Raw genomic sequence first — 17,795 nt, 5'->3', positions numbered from 1 at the left:
TGTGCATAGGCAATCTTTTTATTTTATTTTTTAAAGTAAAGCCAAGGTAATTGTTGAACTAAAAATATTTTTACATACAGCACACATTGAAAATAAAGTGAACGGCAAATGAATAAAGCACCCTAACAGTTTGAAAGCACGAGTTTAAATGACCTTTCCTTACACTTAACAATGACTTGCGCCACGGACTCGATGATTCCCAGGCTGCTCATGGCGACGCAGGTGTAGTTGGCCGACTCACGCACGCCGTTCAGCTCCAGAACGTTTCGTCCACGGGCATCTCATCCTCCGGCGTCAGGTCCTCCGAATTCAGCATCCACTTGACGTAGGGCATGGGAGAGCCGACCGCGACGCAGGTGATGTTCACGCTCCCGCCCGGCATGATCTCGTGGCTCATGGGAGGGATGGTGAAGCGAGGGGGAACGCGCCGAACTGGACACAAACACAAGGAAACAGAGGAGAACCAGGTAACAATGACAGAAAAAGGATGTTCTGGTGAAAGCTTCATATTCAAGCTGGCAATGCATCATTACAGCTTAAAGGACAAGTTGCTAAATATAAGCGCTGGCTAACAGATGGAACAGAATAATAATGTGTAAGGAGCTGGAGAATCTGAATTCGAGCTAAAGGTCAAAGCCGTGTTTTCTTACAAACTGACTAACGCGCCCATTTCTACAGGCGCATCTCTCCATCGTCCTCGTTAGGTTCATGAAATTTCTGCGAGGATGAAAAACACAGGCGTTTAACACAGACGCTTCCACCGGGGCTTCTCTCTTCTCATTCCGAGCTCAGCTGGGAGGCAGAGAAACTATAATGATGCATATTTATTAAAACCCGCTCTGTCTGAATGCGCTCGATTTCGGTCCGTTTCCCATAAGCCTTTAGAAACCTAAATGAGATGCTGCTGCCCTCAGGGATGACGGAGAGCGACCAATGAAGCCTTTTCAAGCTCTGTGATCGACAGCTGCAGATATCGACTCTATAGCCCGCTCTGGGAAAGCAGGGGTTCGATCGGGGCTGGTTTCGTTCCCCGGCGGATCAAAGAGGAAGAGGAAGGTGTGATTGAGAGCTGCATGCCTGAACACGCAACGACAGCACCGAGGGAGATCGCTATACACACACACACAAGCAAACTTAACAGCTGTCAAACATTTCTGCAGCTCCTAGTAAATCTGTTAACTAGCGGCTAACACTCCGTGCTCCACACAGGCCTACACAGTACACTAATACTCAGCATTGGAATCAGTTTCTCTTTGTTGACACACAAAAATCTAACAGGAATTAATATTATTGCAATGGTGTTCGCAAATGTTTCATTTTTCTAACCACTGCTGGTTGAATTGTATTATTTGCATTCAGCCTTGTTTTTTCTCTGCTGTCTATGACCTGCCACCCATTTCTGGGTCACAATCTACCGTGGAGACGCACTGATGTGTGTGTGTGTGTGTGTGTGTGTGTGTGTGTGCTGCGATATTCTAGGACAAATCAGATTCTTCTGCAGCAGAAACTAATGCTCCGCAGGGAAATACTGCGTTTACTTCTGGAAGATCTACATCTGACTGTGGAATTAAATAAATAAAAGAGACAGCGAGCAAATGTGAGAAACGACGGAAGTTATGCTAATCCACCGAGTTAACGTGGAGCGCTGCCAACCACGCATCCAGAACAGAGAGAGAGAGAGAGAGAGACAGACTGAGAGAGAGAGAGAGAGAGAGAGAGACTGAGAGTGAGAGAGAGAGAAGAGAGAGAGAGAGACGAGAGAGAGAGACAGAGAGAGAGAGAGAGGAGCGAGAGAGAGCGAGAGAGACAAGAGAGTAAGAGAGAGAGAGAGAGAGAGAGAGAGAGAGACACAAAGAACAGGGCAACAGGAAACACTCAGGAACCGGAGACGGTGAAGTTTCTAACGATCGCTGATGTAAACGAGATGTGTGCGGGTGGATGGTTGCCACGGTGACACTGACTGGTTACTAGGGTGGTTCTATGCAGAATCTGAGGTGTTTCATGTGTTGCTAGGATCTTCTGCGTGGTTGCTAAGGTGTTAAAGAATTGTTCTTCTCTGGAGCACTGACTTGAAGGCACTGTTCACCCAAAAATGTATTATAAAAAATATTATTTTGAGAAATGGCTCAGTGTTTTTTTTGCGTGCTCCACAGAAGAAAGAAAGTCATACATGTTTGAGACAGAATGATCTTTTCTGGGTTAACTATCTCTTTAACAAAGAACCCCAGTGAACTTCATTATTCACCATCACAATGAAATAACGACCAAGAAGCCCAGCCGTTCAATCAGGAGCTGATCTGCTGTAGCTGTAATGTTGACTGATTCAATGAGCCGTTTCATTCGCATCAATAGAAACATAAGCCACGTTAAGATGTGTCCGGAGCCCAGGTTCTTGTTTCTTCTGCTTTAGAGATGACTGAACGTCTGAGCAAAGCTTTCTGGGATGCCGAGGCTTATGGGGATTCACCACACAGGATCAAGTTCTGAAATCTACAACTTCAACAAAGAGGGAAAAATCCACCTGAATAAAGCTACAACTGCATCGGCTAGTGATTTAGAGCTAAACGCATTTGATCAAACCAATCTCTGCCAGAGACTAAAAAACTGATTCCAGTAGCATGCAACTTGTTTGTTACAATAAAATGTGCAATTGTAAAAGTGAATTGAATTGCAGGTGAGCATTGACCAAAGGACACCCATAACTGGAAGCTCATATTTCAGATGAAACATATGCTAAATCGACACTCATTAGTCATTAGATGCAGTTAATCAGAGGCTGTTAATGCAGTTAGTGCATGCACTCATGCGACACCAGTAACATGCAAACTTACAAAGAAAACACTCAGGACATCATGCACAAAAAGATCCCAACATGTGCATTCAATTCTAATATTATGACTTATTATGGGTTACTGATGATGGAAAGAAACGGCTAATTTCTGATTATGACTAAACCAGTCTGTTCTGCCTAACGGTGAATATCTGAATATCTGAATTGAAATGACCTACTACGAGCGTCTTTTGTGCAAAAATCACTTTGCGGGTCTCTTAAAAGCTTGGGCTTCCAGCGAGACGGGAACAATAACCTTGGGTGGTAACAGCACATTTGATCTATGCAACAATGGGGACTGCTGAATTGGATTTGCCATTGTTAGTCGAGCCCATTACAATGAATTATCTCAAACGCAATCGTTCCTCTCGCTGAAAGAAGAAGCAGGGCCACAGCGTATCGACTTACAGTCCGAGCTCACAGATACAGCGCCACTTTAAACCATCACTGCACTGCAAAAATGCTTTTCTTATCTAGATTTTCTGTCTTGTTTCCAGCCCTGGTATATACAAATGATTAAATCAAGAAGTAGAATTATTGTCTTGTTTTCAGAAAAAAGTCAAAATTAATGTTTTTGCTTAGAACAACCAAAACAATCTTATTTCACACAGAGAACAAGGTTATGAAGCTTACACCACTGACAGATTATTTAGCTTGTTTCAAGCACAAAAGCACTTCATTTTGACTTGTTTTTTTTTCTGAAAACAAGACAATAATATTACTTTAAGTAAAGTCAAGTCAAACTTTATTTATAGAGCACAACTTTAACACAGCCATTGTTGATCCAAAGTGTTTTACAACAAAAGGTTAAAAAAGTATAAAAAAAGAAAAGAAAAAAAAACGTCTAATAAAATACTTTTTTTTTTTTTTTTTTTTTGCAGTGTAATAAATAAATATCAAAACATTCTTGAATCAAGATTCATGTACTTTACAGGTCAAATGGGTTAAGATTTTTCAAAGTTTGATCAAAATGTGGGGTAATAAAAATTATTATTCTAAAGCTAAACAAGATGATTTTTCTTGCCCCACTGGCAGATATTTTTATTCATATTAAGACAAAACTAAATTTTGATCATTTGTTTTTTAAAACTAGACATAATATTTAAAGTCATTTAACCTGTCCAGTAAATGTATCTTGATTCAAGAATGTTTAGATATTTTTACTAGAAGATTTAATGAAAAAAGCATTTTTTGCAGTGTGTCGAATGAGACGCTTCTGTTCTCACGCCTGAATCAGATCAGTGTTCTTCAGAAGCACAGAAGATGTTTGGCTCGCTCTTTCTTCTCCTCCTCCAGAGGAGGCTGTCATGTGCAGCGAGGGCGAGACGTCACTCACGATCTTTCCAACACTTGACTCGCCTTTCAACAGTTTTCCAGGAGCGGAAACGGTTCGAGCGCTTCATCACGCTGACAGAATGAAAATAGGCCATTCTCTGATGACAAACAGACAAAAACCCTAGAACATTCCACTCAAACAGACACTTCATGCAGCTCATGCGCAAGCAGTGAGAGAAAACCACAAACACAGACTAAACAGAGCAACGGAGAACAACTGCGGTGTTCCTCTGCGGGACTCGGACACCACGCTGAGTTTATGAGCACAGGTGATCCGGGATCATCATTCTGATCCTATCATGCTGTGAAACGGCTGAACTCAGAACGAGCCACTTGAAGTTTGGGGAATAATTGTTATATTTAGAGAGTTTTGTTTTGCCTGGCTGCTGCTGTTTATCAATCTAACATAATTAATATATATGAGCCAGGTTCAGATTATTTCTATAACAACAACTGCTCATTATAACCATTACTTATAAACAGTGTGGAGGGTAACACATTACAAGTTACGTTATCAGAATACTTTTTTTAAATAACTAGTAAAATAATTGTACATTTTTACAAAAAAAAAAAAAAAAAAAAACTTCTTCAAATAAGTTTCGGAGGTTATTTAGTTTCCCATGTATTGAGTGATGGCTCTCGTGTCTGGTGTTTGAGAGAAATCATGAAATCAGGAGCGAAGACAGAGACAGAGGATCGTTGTGTAATTTTTACTGTGAAAGGGACTTTACAGCTGCCACAAATATGATTTGTTTCGTTGCTATTAAAAAACAAAGTAAAAGAAACAATCCATTACTTACTGTAAAATATAACTATGTAATGCAATAAGTATTTTTTATGGAGTATTGCAATATTGTAACAAATTACTTAAACAAAAAAAAACACTTAAACAGATATCAGTCATAACTGAGCTGCTGAACTGGTTAACCCTAAATTAGCACAGATTAGATATTATAAAGATAACTGAAAAATGTGTTAATGTACAAAAGAACAATACTTGCCTATTACATTGTATGAATAGTGGCCAAAATGTATGAATGTCTGAATGTGTGTGTGTGTGTGTGTGTGTGTGTGTTTGAATCATGCAGGGATTTTTAGTGAATGTACGAAGTCAGTTTTCCACAAATCTTCATGTCAAAAGTTTGGTTTGTGCATCTTTAAAATAAACGACAAGTTTATCAATCTAGTACAATCTAATCTAATCTAATGTCGTTTAGAGACGTTTATTAGTGTGACTGAAGTGAGACACACACGGTCACTGTCGCGTTCGGATCATACGATGCTTGACGGACAGCTCGGCACAGATGATACTGATGAGACGTCGACCAATTCAGCGCTTTGGAAAAAAGGGATGTGGAGCGATCAATAAACTGATTGTCTGCAGAAAGCACGTCCGTCACTTGAGCAAGAGCTGCACACAGACACATGCACACGAGCACAGACAGACACGAGAACAGACACGAGAACAGACACGAGAACAGACACGGGCACAGACAGACAAACACATGACAGATGGACAGACACCAGCATGAGGACAGACACAAGCACAGACATGAGAACAGACAGACAGAAGATGCACAATCACAGTGGCACAGAGCACATGACCACACAACAGCCAATCAGGACACAGCGCTGCTCAGGCATGCAAACCTTATCATGCAGACACTCATAATTTCCAATTGCTGGGTTTCCATGGCAACGCGTGCAGAGACAGAGAGAGGGCCTTCCGAGAAGAAGGTTTGGAAACAAGATCCCACAATGCAACACACGAGACTGACACGACCCTCGTCTACACAGCGCATTACATTTATCTTGGGTTCGCTACCATCGTCAGCACTGTTTACTGCTTGACTGACATTTAGTTCTCTGTGTTTAAATGCCAAATTAAAGAAACGAGAGAAAATAAACAAAAAACACACCAACCTTCTCGCAGCTCTGAGGGTGTAAGAGGGATTGAGAAAGCAGAGAAGAAAACCAGGGAAACACAGAGAGAGTAAAAAGGCCACTGCAACCATCTTCATCTGCCACAGTCTGACCTCATTCATTTACTCTAGCTTACGTTTAGCTCTTCAGTCTGCAGCTTTGTGTGGCAGTATTAATAATATCATATACACTCCCAAATATCAAATATTGTGGCTTGGCCTTGCTCTACTCTGAGGAATTCACTTCATAAAGAAATAAACTGAAAATATCACAAGCAAACTGAGAAAACACATACACAACACAATGCAAAGACCTTTATATTTTAGTTGTAAATCATGAATGTAGTGAACAGTAAAGTCAAATTAGTTTCTTTTAGTAATTGAAACAAATACAAACAGACAAAAGAACTGAAAAAACATGAAGCAAACAATTAGAAGCACACAAACTTTGCAATATTAGTAAAGGCATCATGCAGCACTTAATAACATTAATATTTACTATAACGTGTTCATCAGAGCAAATATTCAGATGTGATTGACGGCCGGTGTTGAGGTCTTTCCCGCTCGTTACTCATCGAACCTCATTTACCTTCTTTTATTCTCTATTAAACTGCGGTGGATCTTTCTGGACCAGCAGGCCATGAGCCCTTCAGCCCAACAGCAGATATCACTAATTGAGTTTACAGAAACAATTACAAACCTGTAAACCCAATTCATTTCAAATCGATTAGCTTTTTTAATGCTTCAGTTAGCCATGAATCACGAATGAACCCCGACGGGAAGCACTTGAGTTGATAAAGTTGGGCGTTTCCTCCGAATTGCTCGAGCAGAATTGAATCTCTGCTTGGAAGAAGCTCATAAAAACAGAAATTTGTTCAGCTTGGACACAGCCAAGAGCATACACGCGATAACAATGCAACGCGATACGTATATATGTGTTTACATTAGAAGTGCTGCAGAGGCTGCTGAATAAATAAATAAATTAGTCTTCATTGACATTTGAATGAAAGTGTATTACCTACGGAGTACCTACTGTGTTCCATACCTCTCACGTATAAGTTAGCAGGGGACGAGTAGCGCACGCCCTGAGAGTTAGACGCCACGCACTCGTACTTCCCCTGATCGGTCTCCTCACTGCGCTCGATCTGCAGCGCACCTGCACAGAGAGAGAGAGAGAGAGAGAGGGAGAGAGAGGGAGAGGGAGAGAGAGAGAGGGAGAGAGAGAGAGAGAGAGAGAGAGAGAGAGAGAGAGAGAGAGAGGGAGAGAGTGAGTGAGTGAGCCAGGCAGAGAGAGAGAGAGAGAGAGAGAGAGAGATAGAGGGAGAGAGAGAGGGAGACGGGGCAGAGAAACAGATGGGGCAGTCAGACAGAGACAAAACAGAGGAGAGGAGGAGAAAAAGAAGTAAAGGAAAGAGGAGAGAAAACAAACTCAGTGAATCTCAAGATGCTTTACAGACCCTCCTTTATGTTCTACATGCTCTTCAGCTTCATATTTTACACACGATACAAGCACATCCACCTTTGACTGATTGTTACAGGGTGGTAAGATTCACATCGGTACATTGACCTAAGAGTTACCAATGTGATTGTCACAAGACGGTGTGGTGTGTGATCAGGCGGAAGGAAGATAACGATAAACAGATTTTAATAATCCACATAGAGGTAATATCCAGACAGGTCGGGAACACACACACACACACACACACACACACACACACACACAAGGTAACACTCACAATAACCAACAAACTAGAACACAATCTCAGGAACTGATATAGGGCAGATAACAAAGGGCAGACAGGTGAGCACAATGATGTGATTAACAAATAATTATAACAGGAACAAGCATATGTGGACACAGAGGGAGAAACTTCAATCAACAGTTCACAGGGGTGTGACAGATCACCCCCCCCCCCTCCTGAAAGTCGTGTCCTCACCCCATGAGACAGAGGGAGGGATGGAGGGGGACATAGGAGGAGGAAAGAGAAGTGGATGTGTGATGGTGAAAGAGGAAGGCAAAGGGCTGGCTGGCAGACCAGACAGGTGGAGATTCTGGTGGAGGACGACTAACAGAGTCCAGGGTGGTGATGAAGGGCTGACAACTCCAGGGGGCTGACCAATGGTGGCGGAGCAGATGGTGGAGGAACCAGAGGCAGAGACATAGAGCTGATGAGCCAGGGCGACACCAAGGATCCAGAGGTCCAAGGCGGAGCAGATGGTGCTGGCAATCGAAGCAGAGATGGGGATCTGGAAGGCTGCGGTGTAGCCAGAGCGACACAAGACTGAGGTGGAACTAGAGGGAAGGAGGAGCCTGAGGAGTGGAGTCCCTGGGCGGTGGATAGTCGACGAGTGACCAAGGCATAGCAGAAGGGAAGATGGAGCCTGGTGGAGCTGGTGGACTGATGGGCCATGGTGGAGATGAGGGAGCTAGGAGCCATGGTGGAGCCGCTGGGTCGCAGGACCAAGGTGGAGTCTGGGACTTGGTGGCTGAAGGCAGAGTTGAAGGATCCTCCCGACTCCAGACCAGCGGCGAGCCAGTACCACAGATGGTGAGCTGAGGGTGATTAGAGAGGCTGATGGGATCCAGCTGAGAGGGTGTTGTGGAAGGGAACAGGTCAATGAGAGGAGGTGGGAGAGGGAGGTTGGGTTGGTGATGCTGTGGGCAGGGCTTTCCATTGCCCCCTTGATCTCCACAGCTTTACCCACCATCACTTGTGCTGTTGGCTGGCGCAACTGGTTAGACACTAGGGGCTTAAGCTCTAGGGCGATCGTCAGCTCTGTTGCTGTTGATGGAGATGACTCAAGAACCGCAGCAGGCTTTGGCTCTGGCTCTCTGTCTGTGGTGGGCTCGGGCAGCTCTATGCCACGGGGTGGTCCTTGACTGGGTCCTGGGTCCTGAGTGGGGCTGGTGTTCTCGTCTCCGATGGCCACGGTCAGATGTGACTTGCAGGACACCAGCACCCACTCAATAAAGGTGAATAGGCTCTCTCGAGGACCATCCTCAGACAACTGTGCTCATGTGGTGGTGTTAAGTCCAGCTTGATAGAATGAGCAAAGAAAGTTGTCCGGGTAATGTGTGAGGTTAGCAAGGAACACAAAGTCTTTTATGTGGTCCTCAAGAGAGCGATCCCCCTGCCCCAGCAGGAAGACGAGGACAGCAGGGTCATCCATAACAAAAACCAAAAACTGACCAAACTGGAAAACCAAATGAGGGGAATACGCCTCTTAAATAGTTTATGTTTGGGTCAGTTATTCTGTCAGGGTGAGATGTGGTGTTTGATGACGAAGATGAGGAAGATAACGATAAACAGTCTCTAATAATCCACATAGAGGTAATATCCAGACAGGTCAGGAACGAACACACACGAGCACGCACACACAAGGTAACATTCACAATAACCTACAAACTAAAACACAATCGACAGGAACTGATATAGTGCAGATTACGGGGTGGGGGGGCAGACAGGTGAGCACAATGAGGTGATTAACTCATAATGAGAACAGGAAAAACCAAATATGGACACAGAGGGAGAAACCTCAATCAACAGTCTACAGGGATGTGAAAGCTATTCATCTATTTAAAAAAGTGTGCATCAGATAAAAGTTACCATTTGTATCGCAATGCATCTTTTCGAACATATTTGCATCTGTAAAAACTATTTTTTTTAAATATATATATATATAATTATTAGTAGATTCGCTATAATTTTATTATTAAGAAAGTGACCAATATAGTATATGTAAATTAGGGATGCACTGACATGAAAATTTTGGACAATACTGATAACGGATAATTATTATATATGAAAACCGATAACCGATATGTTGGCCGATAAATCTAAATCCAATTTTTTATATAATTTTTGAGAGCCTGATTACAAAACAAGATTAACTCACCATTAAAAGCCATTAAAGACTGAAACACAAATCTAAAATAAAGCAGCCTTACAAATAAATAAAACAATCCAAACAAGTCACTGGACAACATTACTTCGGTATAAAAAAATAAAAAATCATGTGCCATGGATAAATTAAACAGAATAGCCTCTGCACCGATAATAATTAAATTATTTTAATTAAACCATATGAAAATATTAAGAAAAAATAAAAGTGGTGGTTATTGTTAATAATATATAAATGATTTTGAAAAAGAATCTTAAATTAATAGCTACCATTGTTTCAAATAGCAACATTTCTGTTTAAGCAGCGTGCTCTGTTGCTGAAGAGCTAAATGAACACCGGTCAACTGAAGCGCTTTGTTAGTGGGTAAATTATGCTATATGAGAATCAGATGTGTATACAACATAAACATATTATAACTTTTATTTGCACAAAAAGACACAAATGCGGTGATCTTGAACTAAGTTACGCCCTAATCAGATGTGTAACTTGACGCGCTCTTCCTGTAACAACGTGCTGAAATTCACATGAATTCACACATTTTATTGCGATAATATTCTCTTTATAATGTTATGCACATGATATTCCCAGTTATACTAGTCATTAATGTTGTGCGCTGCTGTTTGAGCTGCATGCATTGAGCTCAAGATGATTACCGGTAAATTGAAGGGCTCTATTAGCTTAACCAAATGCATTCTATATGTGATAAATAAGACCTATATGCATAATATAAACACATTATTACAATGTTTAATTGCACAAAAGGCTGCAAATGCATAAATGAACTTAAGTGTGCTGGTTATGAAGGTGCAACTCTTCCCGTAACAACGTGCTTAAACGCGGACACACTAAGGTTCCATAACATTATTAAACAGTAATGTTCTCATTATATTATGACAGGTTTGCCATGCACATGTTGCACTTTACTCTATTTAACTTTTCAAAGTGATTCCAATAATCAAGGAATTAAAAGCAATCAGCGAACAGTGCGCATCTGAAGTGTCTCTGCAGGAAAGAATGCATTATTTATTGGCTTTAATATATCGGCAACATTTTCTTATCGTTTTGATAATGATAATATTAAAATTAACATTTAACATAGATTGTGAAACCCTAATGTTAATAGATATTTCCTCTCTAAACAGTTTCTCAAGTGCGCAAAATATGAAATATCACAAAACTACGCAGACCGAGGCGAGTCCCGAGAGTCACATGGAATGTAGATTAACATGGCCATTTGTCTGAACTAAAGAAATAAAAGTGAACTATCTATACCGTATTTTTTCCATTCAAATCAGAATCGGATCACACTGCATCGTGATTGGAGTGAATCGGATCGCATCGGCAGATGTGTATGGCATTGACCTCAGTCATGGAGATCCCTACTGACTGTCTTTCATTTACATAGCTCTTTGTCATTCGGTCTGATTTCCAAATACTTTAAATCAAAATTTGTAATAATGTGATTCACCTTGGTTGGTTTGGTTTATAACTCTTAGACGAAGACTTATTTAAATCCCTGTGGGAAAAATTAATGGGAAAATACTACTGGAATAACTAGACTGTTGCTCTCAATACTGACTTTATCAAACAGCTTCACAGGGATGAACAGAAAACGAACACTGGTAATGCTATACAATTCTATAATTATTAAATAAACTGTATTTCTGCTTAATTTACTGTATGTTAATGCTTTACATCAAGTCAGTGGATAGAAATAATGGTGACGCAGCCGTTCAGAGAGAGAAGAGAGACTGAGCAGTGAAATACAGAAACTCACGCAGACAGCATCAGAAGAGACTGACTCAGCGTTCTGAGCGTGTGTGTTTTTCATGTAGATGTGACTGTGGGCAGCCTGACAGCATGTGAAATCACTGCAGTTGAATCAACACCTACAGACTGTGCTCAGGATTCACACACAGTCCGTAAATACAGTGAAGTGTGTGAAGGACACCGTGACCTTTAGGGAGGACCGCTCTGATGCTGGACTGGGACTCTGAGACTGATGGAGAAACACTGCAGTCGAGCTTGATAGCGTCTTTCCACAGAAAATTACTTTTATACTGTACAAAGTCTCCCTGCAAGGTCAAACATTTCAAGCTTTTACTTTCCTCTTGGGCACATTTGGCCTCACACACACACACACACACACACACACAGGTTTCCATATTTCATAAGGTGTATCCACAGGTGTAATGGTTTTTCTACCGTATAAACTGTATTTTCTATCCCCTTACTCTAACCCTAAACTTCACACAAAACTACTGCACTGCAAAATAATATATTTTTATTTGTTTTCTAGTACAAATATCTAAACATTATTGAATCAAGAGGAATTTACTTGACAGGTAAACTGACTCATGTTTTTAAGTCTTGTTTAAAAAAAAAAAGAAAAATAAATTTATTAGCAAAATATCTGCCAATGGGGTAAGAAAAATGATCTTAATTCACAGGCTAAATAGGATTATTTTTCTTGCCCCATTGCCAGATATTTTTACTAGTTTAAAAAAAACTAATCTTTTTTTTAGTAGGCATTTTTAGATTTTTAAAACCATTTATTCTGTATGATTTATAACACACACACATACACACAGGTCTTTGAAATCTCAGTCCAAGCTTCACGTTACAAAGCTTCACCATTATTTCTGTTCGATGGATTTCTGCAGCTGTAAACAGAAGCATCACTGAATATAATCAGTGCAAGAGAACGAGGGAGAAACTAGGAGAGACACAACAGATGAACGTATGCAGACATTACAGAAGCACCGCAGAGCATCATAGGAACAAACCGATATAAGGGACAGCAGGAGATGAGGTGATGGACGAAAGGTGGCCGACGAGTCTTTTAGTTTGATCTGTGCGTCATTCGTGCTCTTAACTAGCGATCGACTGATGTGGAGATCTACATGAGGAGCACACCCCTCTCTCTTTCGAGTAATGTCTCTCTCTCTCTCTCTCTCTCTCTCTCTCCCTCAATTCATTATATATATATATATATATATATATATATATATATATATATATATATATATATATATATATATATATATATATATTATTAAATTAAAATTAAAATTAAAATTAATGCATTTAGCAGACGCTTTCATCTAAAGCAACTTACAATGCATCCAGGCTATCAATTTTTACCTATCATGTGTTCCTGGGGAATGGAACCCCCAACCTATACTTGATAACACAATGCTCTACCACTTGAGCTACAGGTGAGCTATATATAAAATAGTAATAATAAATATGAAGCATGCAATGAAAAAATGAAGGATGCAATCGAGCCAGACCCTCCAGGTGAGATGAGGACAGGGTTTTACAGCCCTTACTTCATCGTACCCAAGAAAAGCGGTGGCTTTCGGCCTATGCTGGATCTTCGAGTCTTGAATCGGGCCCTGCACAAGCTCCCATTCAGGATGACATGCAACAGGCAGGGACAGGGACAGGGCAGGGACTGGACAGGGACCTTGACTGCTTTGGCACATCAGCTGTCTGCAGTTGCTGGCAGTGCTAGCCTTATGGTGGTTCCTGCCGCTGTTGCTAGACAAGCACGTGTTGGTCCACACAGATAACACTGCGGCTGTTTCGTTCATCAACCGACAGGGCAGTCTACGATCACGTTCCAAAGAGCCTTTCTTCTCCCAGTAGAGTTCCCTGGTTGGCGTACCCTGGTTGAGCATCCTCCCGCACCCTCGGCAGTCAGACTTGGCAGAGCAGTCTGCCATCCAGGCCCAGCACTGGTGTTAGCATGCCCGGAGTTCTGGTCAGCCCCTGTTCTGGGCTAGGTGTCCATATGTCACTTCCCTACGCGTGGTCTCCGTAGCTACCTTTTCCTAAGGCTCCGGAGACGTGATGTCCCCATGCCACAAACTTGAACCATTCGCTGTTGCCGGAACACGTTCTCAGCTCCTCAGCGTAAAACCTAGTGAGTGGATGCACCTGCTGCCTATTTATACCCATGGGCACGGGGAGTGGCTCAGGTATTGTAAATCCACTTGCCGATTTTCATTGGCGTTTTCTCTTAAACTCAGACATGATTGGCCTCCCAAGTGAGACCCCATATATCGTTCGACATAACGTCTCGATTCCCTCCATTAGGGAACGAGGGTTACGTACGTAACTGAGACGTTCCTTGCCGCTGTCTCCTCTGGCTTGCTTAGTTGGGGTCACTTCATCTACAGCGATATCGTTGACTTGATTGCAAATAAATGCACAGACACTATTTAAACTGAACAGAGATGGCATCACTGAATTCAATGATGAACTGCCTTTAACTATCATTCTGCATTATTGAGACACTGTTTTCCTAATTAATGTTGTTCAGTTGCTTTGACACAGTGTTTTTGTTTAAAGTGCTATATAAATAAAGATGACTTGACTTGCACTTACATGGCAAGATGTTTTCTGTAAGTTTTCTGTAAGTTTTCTGTAACCCTGAGCCCCCATCATGGTGCTGATCTTCTTAGTATTTTTGTCTTGTCTTTTAATACTAATATCTAACATTCTTGAATCAAGATGCATTTACTTGACAGGTAAAATGACTTAATATAAAAAAAAAAAAACCTTAAAAGCTTAAAGCAAGCAAACATATCTGCCAGTGGGGCAAAGACAATAATTTTTTTTAGCCTTTGAATTAAGATTACTTTTCTTACCCCACTGGCAGATATTTTTTGCTCGTTTTAAGCAAAAACATACAACATATTGATCTTTTTTTTCTTTTCTTTTTCTTTTAAGAAAACAAGACAAAATCTTAAGTCATTTCATCTGTCAGGTAAATTCCTCTTGTTTCAAGAATGTTTAGAAATTTGTACAAGACAACAGTAATGAGTAAGAAGATCAGTTTATTGCAATGCAGTGCAGAACAACAAATGATGCATGTGTGTGTGTGTGTGTGTGTGTGTGTGTGTGTGTGTGCATCTATTTTTTATGAATTATGACCTGTTTCTGGAGTCTGCACTAAAACAAGTGTCTCCTGTCGGCGGTGTGTTCTGCTGTGGAGCTCGGCTTCACCTCTCATTAGGGAACAGGTGCAGGGAGCGAGATCAGGTTCGTTAGGAGGATTGGTGGGGGCGAGGGGCATGTTTATCGCAGGATGACATGAGCGGAGCGCTAAACATATGCCATCAACCCACAGGATTAAAGGAGAAGTTTGGTTGGTCTAGAAAAAACAGATACTCACCAAAGACTCCTGAGAAAAACACACCAAACACACAATGAGAAAAAAACACAACGAAAGATTTGAGTGACAGCGGCACAAACACACTTCATACAAAGCTCACACATCAGACCGATTATATATCAGTACTATATATAATCATATACATTAAATACATTAGATTTATGTATATATACATGTGCATGTATAAGCCAGGGATAACATACAGCCAGCAAACAAACGCTGTACATGATCCGCTTATTCCACGACTGCTTACCAAATAAATCAACAAATGGAGATGAAATACTGATTAAAGCATAAATGATTTAACTGAGTGAGCTTGACTTGATATGAGAGAAGTGAAACTAGAGTTTAGAGTATAGAATTTAGCATCATTATTCATATATATGAGTCTGAATCAATCACAGCTCCAGAGAGATGCTTCAGAAACACCTCAATATATTTGTTGTATAATCAGAAACATACAGGGTGAATCCAGTCGTTATATCTATATTCCTTGATTCTTAGTCTCAATATCAGCATTAGATTCAAAGGGAAGGGAATCCTGGTTTAAAAACAACACCAACGGCACATTTTGTCCCACTTCACCCATATTCACCCTGAATGTAGCACATGCTTACAGTAGACACATTACTGTCATGTGATTCTGAGTCACATCTTATTTACAGTCAAAGGGACAGTTTTACTAAACGGGGCAAATTAGAGTTAGATCGCAAGTTATATTCTGTGTGTGATTTACTAACGATGCGCACATTAAAGAACACAAATGCAGCACATCATTTCCATAATGACCAGCGCAATCTACAGAGAGCTCTGCTTTAAGACTTGCTTTTTTGGGTGTTAAATAATGGCCAATAATACCCTTTATTTGATGAGCGCTAACGTTAGTAAATCATGTTGCATGATTCATTTGAATACTCTTCACCCATAAATGTTGCATCTGAAACCGAAAGTCCCACAAATGCATATTCAAGAAGATCAGGCACAAAAATAACTGTCCACACCTTCAGCGCTAATTCTTCACTGCGCGGCATTAGCATAAAGCACAAAAAGATTTTCTTACTTAGTATTTTTGTCTTGTTTTCTAGTAGAAATATCTAAACATTTCTGAATCAAAATGCATTTACTGTACAAGCAATATGGCTTAAGATATTAAGTCTTGTTTTCTAAAAGAAATAATCAAAATTAAGTTCGTTTTTGCTTAAGACAAGCAAAAATATCTGCCAATGGGTAAGAAAAATGATCTTAATTCAAAACCTGAACAAGATTATTTTTCTTGCCCCACTGGCAGATATTTTTCTAGTGTAAATCCTGACAGTACTTTAATGCTAAAAGACGGTTTGCATTGACGCAGGCTGTTAGTAAATCTGGCCCAAAGGTTAAAATCTCAAAGTAAGTGGTGATTTCAGAAATGACTGCCTTCCCGAGCACCGAGTGTAATTGAGAGGAGACCTCTGTCTGCGTTCCCTGCTAATCTCAGCAAGAGTCCCCACATCATCATTAGAGCTGGTTTCATTCGAGAGCACACATCTCCACAATCACAGACGAGAGAGTCTCCGGTGAATCGTACCTGATCGCAGCTGCTTGATCCGGCCTTGGCTGAGCGCCGGCTCCACGGGCAGGAAGTCCTTGAACCAGGAGATCTCGGGATCGGGAATCCCGCTGGCGGCGCACAGCATGGTCGCGGTCCGGGTTCGCTCCACCACCTTCAGCTGCGGACCCATGTCGATGCTGGGGAAGCCGAAGGGCAGCAGGTCCTCTGCACAACACCGGAGCAAACATTTCACCATCACAGCAGAGAAAGAGACAAAACCACCAGAGTTCTGCTGTCTTAACATCCATCAAATACACACCACAAACTGTAATGAAGAACTTCTAGACAGCTTAAACACAAGAAACACGGGTATATGGCAGAAATACATTTACACAGCAGCTCTTCTATCACCATCAGAAAACTATCCAATATTTTGATATTCTTGTTCTTTGCATATTGATTTGCAAAATGATTAGAATACTAGTATTTTCACCAGCTACAAAATGGTTTTAAGTCAGTTATTTGTATCTTTTTCAGGAACGCGTCTTGGAGACACAGTTCTTCTGGATGGAGTCTGTCTCAGTGTGTTCTGTTTCTTCATGTCTCTCCAGACTGATGATGAGGATCAGATCACATCTCTGTGTGCACCTACTATCAGTACCCACCTCATTTGTCACCACTCTTACACAAATATCCTGTCATTATTTAGATGTGTGAAAACACTACAAATGATTTAGTGCATCAGTAAATTTCCCAGATGAATCAAATGAAATCATGAACAAATTCAGACGTTTGTCAGAAGATTAAGTTTGGCATCACTAGTTCTGATTCCAAAAAGCTGATAGGAAACACTCACGACTGCTGAATATTATCAGATCAATATCCAGTCATCTCCACTAGACAAAGATTCATCAGTAATGCATTTACGGTAGCGCATTTATCCCAAGCGACATACAATGCAATTCGTCAAAGAGCCAACAATAATCAAAACATACAATGGTTGATTAGACAACTGGGTTACAAAGTGAGCTAGAGAAGAGAGAAATAGTAATGTGCAATTTTTCAGTGTAATGCTGGATACAACTGAACAGA

General features: G+C 41.0%; 1 pseudogene; it reads right to left on the bottom strand.

Moving 5' to 3' along the window:
- LOC113045168 (receptor-type tyrosine-protein phosphatase S-like) overlaps nucleotides 1-17,795 on the bottom strand; it is an 85,675-nt pseudogene that overhangs the window by 37,859 nt on the left and 30,021 nt on the right.

This window comes from Carassius auratus, chromosome 27, assembly GCF_003368295.1.
Source record: "Carassius auratus strain Wakin chromosome 27, ASM336829v1, whole genome shotgun sequence".
NCBI lineage: Eukaryota > Metazoa > Chordata > Actinopteri > Cypriniformes > Cyprinidae > Carassius > Carassius auratus.
The sequence above is the reverse complement of the archived record's forward strand: the minus strand, read 5'-3'. Positions and strand labels throughout refer to the sequence as shown.